This window comes from Pseudophryne corroboree, chromosome 8, assembly GCF_028390025.1.
Source record: "Pseudophryne corroboree isolate aPseCor3 chromosome 8, aPseCor3.hap2, whole genome shotgun sequence".
NCBI lineage: Eukaryota > Metazoa > Chordata > Amphibia > Anura > Myobatrachidae > Pseudophryne > Pseudophryne corroboree.
In genome coordinates, this window is record NC_086451.1 from 126,450,444 (window position 1) to 126,458,986 (window position 8,543).

Genomic DNA, 8,543 nt, shown 5'->3' on the forward strand with positions numbered 1-8,543 from the left:
GGTCAGTATATGGTGATTTATCTTGACAGTCAATGGCTGATTATTTATTTATTTACCTACATATGGTGATTTATCTTGACAGTCAGTGACTGATTATTTACCTTTATGTGGTGATTTATCTTGTTATTGTTAGTCAATAGCTGATTATATACCCACATGTGGTGATTTATCTTGAGAGTTAATATCTGATCATTACCTACATATGGTGATTTCTCTTGACAGTCAATAGTTGATTATTCACTTACATATGGTGATTTATTCTTATCTTAGAAGTCAATAGCTGATTATCTACCTACATATGGTGATTTATCTCGATAGTCAACATCTGATTATTTACCTACAAATGGTGATTTATCTGGTCAAAGCCAAATGTATATGACTTATTGACAACCGATAGCTGATTATCTACCTACATATATTGCTTTGTCTTGACAGTCAATGGCTGATTATCTACATACATATGGTCATTTACACACATATATCTACCTACACATGGTGAGTTATCTCGACAGTCAACGGCTGATTATTTACCTACATATGGTGATTTATCTTGTCAAAGCCAAATGTCTGTGACTTATTGACAGTCAATAGCTGATTATCTACATATGGTTATTTATGTTGACAGTCAATAGCTGATCATTTACCCATATATGGTGATTTATTTTGACAGCTAATAGCTGATTATTTATATACAGATGGTGATTTATTTTGACAGCCAATAGCTGATTATCTATCTACGTATAGTGATTTATCTTGTCAAAGCCAAATGTTTGTGACTCATCATATCAGTCCAGACTTCCTGAATGGTATCTGTGATTTATTATGTCAGTCCTGATGACTTATCCTTATATCTAGGGACCCTTTGAGCTTCACCATTTTTTTATATTTTTTTTTGAGCCAACTTTGAGCTCCAGGTGTACCAAATCCCACATTTTTTCACACAGGTTAATCAGAGGTGTGGATCCTCTCTGATAGAATTTCCGCACACCAATTCTTTACACTTCAATTTCATGTGTCCATAGCACTCGAGTCACTTTCTTACCAGAAAACAGAAGAGGTTTACTTGCCCCCAAATCATCACACACCACCCTCATTTTAACACTCTTTCACCTGGCTGACAGTTACTCTGGCTGAGGCAATTCGCCTCTCCCAGTACGCCAATTACTGTCACAACAGAAAGCAGAAGTGTTCACACGCTCTCATTTGGAAAAGACACGGTTTGTGTCAAGTACAAAAAGCAGAAGTGTTTCTCCCATTCTTGAATTAACTGCCCATGCCCATACTATCCTGAATACGCCCGATACCATGCGATCTCGGAAGCTAAGCAGGTAAGGCGTGTTCAGTAACTGGATGGGAGACCACCTGGGAATACAAGGTGTCGTGGGCTATTTTTTAATAAACAAACATCACATATATACTACCATATGATCCATCTTTAGATCCTGTTACTGTCAACAGAGATTGTCAGTTAAAGATATCACATAGTTACAAACCACTCAGTGGTCAATCAGATTCCTTTTCATTTATATAGGGATCCACAATACATTCCACAGATTTTCACCTGCAGTTAATTCTGCAACTTGAACCTTATGTGTTAAAAAGGCAATCAAGTTTTTATATAATTGTTCTAAGACAATAATGGCAGATTTTATTGGGGAATCAATTAAAGGTTAAGTTTTATATTATTGGCACATTCAGAATTTTTTCATTCATTTCACTTACTTTATTATTACAAAAGAGTGCTCCCAAAAATATTTTTTGGTCTGTCTTTCTCACTTTAAATTGTAGATGTCTACAAAATAATTGGGAGCACCACCAATCGGATACTGGGGGTAATTCCAAGTTGATCGCAGCAGGAATTTTGTTAGCAGTTGGGCAAAACCATGTGCACTGCAGGGGAGGCAGATATAACATGTGCAGAAAGAGTTAGATTTGGGTGGGTTATTTTGTTTCTGTGCAGGGTAAATACTGGCTGCTTTATTTTTACACTGCAAATTAGATTGCAGATTGAACACACCACACCCAAATCTAACTCTCTCTGCACATGTTAAATCTGCCTCCCCTGCAGTGCACATGATTTTGCCCAACTGCTAACAAAGGGGGTCATTCCGAGTTGGTCGCTCGGTAAAAATCTTCGCATCGCAGCGATTTTCCGCTTAATGCGCATGCGCAATGTCCGCACTGCGACTGCGCCAAGTAAATTTGCTATGCAGTTAGGATTTTTACTCACGGCTTTTTCATCGTTCTGGCGATCGTAATGTGATTGACAGGAAATGGGTGTTACTGGGCGGAAACAGGCCGTTTTATGGGCGTGTGGGGAAAAACGCTACCGTTTCCGGAAAAAACGCAGGAGTGGCCGGAGAAACGGGGGAGTGTCTGGGCGAACGCTGGGTGTGTTTGTGACGTCAAACCAGGAACGACAAGCACTGAAATGATCGCAGATGCCGAGTAAGTCTGAAGCTACTCAGAAACTGCTACGAGGTGTGTAATCGCAATATTGCGAATACATCGTTCGCAATTTTAAGATGCTAAGATTCACTCCCAGTAGGCGGCGGCTTAGCATGAGCAAATCTGCTAAAATCCGCTTGCGAGCGAACAACTCGGAATGACCCCCAAAATTCCTGCTGCGATCAACTTGGAATTACCCCCACTATTCTTTATTGAAGCTAACAGTTTGGATATTGGTCATTATATAATTATACAATTATTGACATAAGTTATTGCACTTGGATAGTGTGCATCCACAATCCCTTGTTGCACTGTTACATTTTACCCTGTCGCACAATTATTTTTTTATTTGACAATAAGTTTTATTTACAACGCACTGGGTGTGCAAATGGCTCGGCAGTAGCACCAGCCTTCGCAAATACGTACATGTGGGAGGTAGAGAAGGAACTCTTCTTACAGAATGACGATATTTTAAACGATTATTTTATTTTCTTAAGGTATATATACCTTATGTATAGATATGTATAGATGTGTTTATAATGAGGAGAGGCTGCAAGGAGATTTGTTTTTTATCATAGATAGGCATAACCACTCAGACAGTCCTATAAAATTAACGGTGGCATGTGACAAGCAGCATATTAATTTTCTGGATGTTAGCATAAAAATTAGGGGAGGTCATCTTAGTACATCTGTTTACACCAAACCGACTGACCGCAATAACATCCTTAAATATGATAGTTTTCACCAAAAATCTACCATTAAAGGTCTCCCATACTCACATTACAGATGATGACACAGAGAGAGACCTACAACTTGGGTTGATGACCACAAAGTTTTTACAGAGAGGCTGCTCAAAGATAGAACTGGAAGTGGCCAAAAAGAGAGCTTTGAAGCTTAGTCGTGTAAAACTACCGGAGCCCACACTTAAGAAAGATCACACAAAAGTGATTCCCTGGGTTAACCAGTATAATACCAGTAGTCCATCTATTACTAAGAAGGTCAAAAAACTATGGCCTATGGTAGCTTCAGATAAAGAGCTTGGAGTGGTCTTTCAGTTGAGGTTATTACCAAGCTATTGCAGAAGCCAGAATGTGAAGGACTATGCAGTCAAAACAGATATCTCTAATTTCTCGTCAGGTAAAACAATTTTTTGTACTGAGAAAAAATGGCTGCTTTAAATGCAGCGGGTATGTTACTTGTAGCCATATGGTGGCTGGGGACTTATTCACACATCCACATACTGGTAAAAAAAATTCGATTAGATATCCACTTACATGTAGCAGTAGCCATGTTGTGTATATGCTCACCTGCTCTTGTGGACTCAACATATGTGGGTAAGACTGACTGCCAGTTCAAGGTCAGGATGGCACAGCATCGCTATGCCATACGGGAAGCATTAAAATCCGTAACCAGTGAACAGCCAGTGGCCCCCCTCTTTGCCATAGCTAGGTATAGCATGGCAACACTGCGGTAGAAAATAATAGATCATGTACCCCAAACCCTAAGAGGCACAAAAAACATGTCCAAACCTCTGAAGGGGAGACGCAATTGATTTTTAATCTAGCATCTACACCCCTGACTCCCATGGAGAACCAAGTACTCAGTAAAGGCCTTACATATATACCGACCAACTCACTTGATTTGCTACAATAGAAAGTTGACTCGTTTAAATTAAATAGGACCATTTAACTAAAATAATTTTTTCACAACCAACCACCACAAGTGATATCTGAAGAGTCATTGTAAGTACCACAATCAGTTAAAAAATTGGTGAAATCTACATTTGATCCAATCTCTACAAATGCCTCGGCAAGGACTTTTTATAGGATGTTGGACTTGATTGGAGAAGAAGTTCACCATAAGCCATACCCCAATATGTCCAACACATATATTTATATAAGCAAAAAGAACAAAGTTGGCACTGCAGGCGAAATGAACGGATACAATGGACACAATGTTCATGTACAGTATATATATATATATATATATATACACATTATACAGTACACACTCTGTATAATGATTTACGTCATTGTTTTATCATTTATCAAGGGATTATTAACTGTGAATAAGTGTGCATTTATTATTTATACTGCTTTCAGTATTTTACCTTGTAGCGCCAAAGGTCCATCCCATTTTCCGTTGCATCCTTCTAATGCTGGTGGTCGATATGTCCAGGTCATACTTGGAATGGAGAAATTGTTTTATTTGCAAAGCAGTACGCTCATCATCCTTACAAGTTAGTTCCTCCACAATTTCTTGCACTCTCCTACAGTACAATACAGTATGAAAAATACGAATGAATGAACGAACGAACAGCACAATCACAGGAAGATAAAGTGTTCCTTTTTTTTCTTTACTATTACAACAAAATTGACTATTGTATACAGTAAGTCAGTTAAACATTACAGTACTGTACAGTACGTACCATGTGCATTTTGTAGGAAATACAAATCTGGGCGTTATTCTCTCAAAAGCATGATAGCGGACAGTTTCTAAAGTGACTATAATGCCACTTTCCTTAAGCCATGCATGGATCTCTTTGACGCTTTTATTTTCTTTTTTCATGTTGGCGATTATCTTGCTCATAGTTTTGTTGATAGTTACTGGCATGTTGTCCAACCGTAACTCCTGTGTGGTGAAATAAAATTTGTGAATACTGTATTCTAAAATTTACACATCTGAAAATTTGCAACGGTTTTATGATGAGAACTAATACTGTACATGTTTACTATACAGTACCTGATGTTCAAATTTGAGTATTGTATACTGTACTGTACAGTACTGTACTGAAAATACCACATCAGTGTTATGGACTGCAATTACTTTCCTGTATAAAACAATTGAATAACCCTCCTTGGAAGTGCATGGGCTCTGTGAGACTTACAGTACTGTACAGCATAAGGGATGACTGACGTACTATACCAGCATTACATACAGTACATGTCACTACTGTATGTAAATGCTTCAATTATTGCCTACCAGCAATGCTGCTTACTGTATATTAAATACTAGTATAAAAAGAAGTTGATGGAGGGCGCTGTCAATAGCCGCTGGTGCTGGGGGTGGTATATCCCCGAGGGAGTAGAAATACAAAGAAAAAGAAAAAGCACCTGCGCTCTGTTGCTAGTAGGGGTAATTCCCCAACTTAATTGTATATATAAACTAAGGTTAATAACCAATATATAAGGATGGTAGGTTAGGTTGAATTAAAATATATGTTAAATTTAATCGAAGCAATATCTAAAAAACATAGATGTCTTTCAAACATAAAAACATTTCAATAAAATAAATTCATAGGTCACGGCACATTCACAAATCCCCTCGGGAGAAGTATATCATACCCCAGGCTAGGATTCCCTCCGGAATTAAGTCCACACTTGTAGGTAGAAGGGTTAGCAGATGATGGAGATCATTATGTCACTAATATCCCCTCCTTGAGACTGGATAATTCTCTTCAAAACTTCACCCGGACGGCATCAATTGGATTTTTTCCTCTGGACATTACCACCTGCGGAGATATTGGAGATATCCCTATCTGCATGGAAAAGCTTGCACTTTGTGCTTAAAAGGGACATAATCAACTCCATCATCTGCTAACCCTTCTACCTACAAGTGTGGACTTAATTCCCATTGGTATTTGTTTATGCTGTTAGGGGACGCTCATATCGCAAAACACGGTATTTAGTGCACTGTACATACTTTAAAGACAATGCACTACATTATTCCTTTCACACATTAGTTACGTCTGCATACACTATTTTAATTTTTACTCTATTGCTTTGTCTACGGGACTTGGACACTCACATGAAGTAACATGGCAATTGACAAGTGTTTTAATACATTTGTTTGCGTATGTATAAACTATTTTTTTTTACTCTTTCCGTCTGACCATTGGTCACCATCTGTGTGTACAGTGGTGGTCATTCCGAGTTGATCGCTCGCTGCCGTTTTTCGCAGCGCAGCGATTAGGGGAAAAAAATGGCAATTCTGCGCATGCGCATGGTACGCAGCGCGCATGCGCTAAGTACTTTCACACAAAACTTTGTAGTTTTACCAAAGCTCGAGCGACGTTTTTCAGTCGCTCGAGTGTTCGTAGTATGATTGACAGGAAGTGGGTGTTTCTGGGCGGCAACTCAGCGTTTTCAGTGAGTGTGCTAAAAAACGCAGGCGTGCCAGGCAAAAACGCAGGAGTGGCTGGAGAAATGGGGGAGTGGCTGGCCGAATGCAGGGTGTGTTTGTGACGTCAAACCAGGAACTAAACTGACTGCAGTCATCGCAAGACGGGAGTAGGTCTGGAGCTACTCAGAAACGGCATGAAATTTTTTAGTAGCAAATCTGCTACTCTTTCGTTCGCACTTCTGCTAAGCTAAGATACACTCCCAGAGGGCGGCGGCCTAGCATGTGCAATGCTGCTAAAAGCAGCTAGCGAGCGAACAACTCGGAATGACCACCTGTATGCAGTACAGGTCTGTATATTAACATTACAGTCATCACTGACTATTTGCCAGAGCTTGTACTGTAGATCAATCTGCTGCTATTCAATCTAAAGACCTGGATTAGTGGAGCATTAGCCACCCAGTGGTGGAGATGTGTATTGCATCCTGAGTTTGTACTCGTGCCTCAACGCGCCTGTCCGTGAATTAAACTCCGCAACCTAAGCTATCGCCTAGTCGTGACTAAACCTCTGTTTAGATGGAGAAACTGCCAAGATAACGGAAGACCCATCTGTAGATGCCTCACTGACAGTTGTAAAACCACCACTCATAAATAAAGGCCAAGGCATAGGTCTTTCCTTGCCACTGCCTGTGGTGAATCCATGTTGGCAATTTTATATTTTTTTCCACCAAACTTTACCTGCATTAGAGGTGTTTTTTTCTTTACCACTGTATATTTTTTATTTTATATTAGCTGCCTTTATTTAGATCATCTATGCTTTTGAGCATGGCTTTAGTAGATAACGTTGAAGGACTAGCATTGTCATCATGACTGCTGGGAGCTGCTGCAGCATTAATATTTGGTTGCTCTTCTCTAAACTAATCACTATCCATTTTTCAATTCACAGATCACTGCATGGAGTAACAGAGCTTATATACTGTATGCACGTGAACAAAGTGCACCAAACAGTACAAACAAGAGATCTATATATTTATTTTATTTTTTGAACTTGCAGCTAGGTTCAAACTGTGTGGCGTCACATGGCTTTGAACAAAGGGGGTCATTCGGAGTTGATCGCTCGCTAGCTACTTTTAGCAGCCGTGCAAATGCATAGTCCCCTCCCACGGGGGAGTGTATTTTTGCTTTGCAAGTGTGCAAACGTGTGTGCAGCTGAGCGGTACAAAAAAGTTTTTTGCAGTTTCTGAGTGATTTACTCAGCCCTTGTGATCACATCAGTCTTTTTAGTCCCCGAATTGACGTCAGACACCTGCCCTGCAAATGCCTTGTCACGCCTGCATTTTTCCAAACACTCAAAGAAAATGGTTAGTTGACACCCATAAACACCCTCTTCCTGTCAATCTCCTTGTGATCGGCTGAGCAAATTGATTCTTTGTTAATCCATCGCCCAGCAACGATTCGCTTTCTACCCATACGACGCGCCTGCGCATTGCAGTGCATATGCATGTGCAGTAGTAACGTTTTCGCTGTGCTGCGAGAAATGGCAGTGAGTGATCAACTTGGAATGACCCCCAAAGTGCACTAGGGTAAAATGCACCAAACATTACAAACAATAGATTTTGTTTTCTATCTTTTTTTTTTTTTACTAACAGCTCATTTCAAACTCTGTGGAGTCAGAGGGCTAAGGTAAAGCACACCAAACAGTACAAACAATAGACCTTAACTATATATGTATTTACATATTCTGTTTTTTATACTTTGCAGCTCAGTCCAAACTGTGTGGAGTTACATGGCTTTGAACAAAGGTAAAGTACACTAAATAGTACAAACAATAAAATATATTTATTTTTCACTTTGCAGCTCATCTCTTACCGTAGCAATTCAAATGGCTTTTACTTTATTATGTATGTGAATAATAAACACACAGGGGTACAGCACCCCCAGTGTGTGCAAAGTGAAATAATAGATTTTTTTAATTT

At 39.4% G+C, this 8,543-nt stretch overlaps 1 pseudogene; it reads left to right on the plus strand.

The window, feature by feature from the left end:
• Positions 1–1,269: 1,269 nt before the first annotated feature.
• Positions 1,270–1,387, plus strand: LOC134953169 (5S ribosomal RNA; annotated as a pseudogene).
• Positions 1,388–8,543: the final 7,156 nt, after the last annotated feature.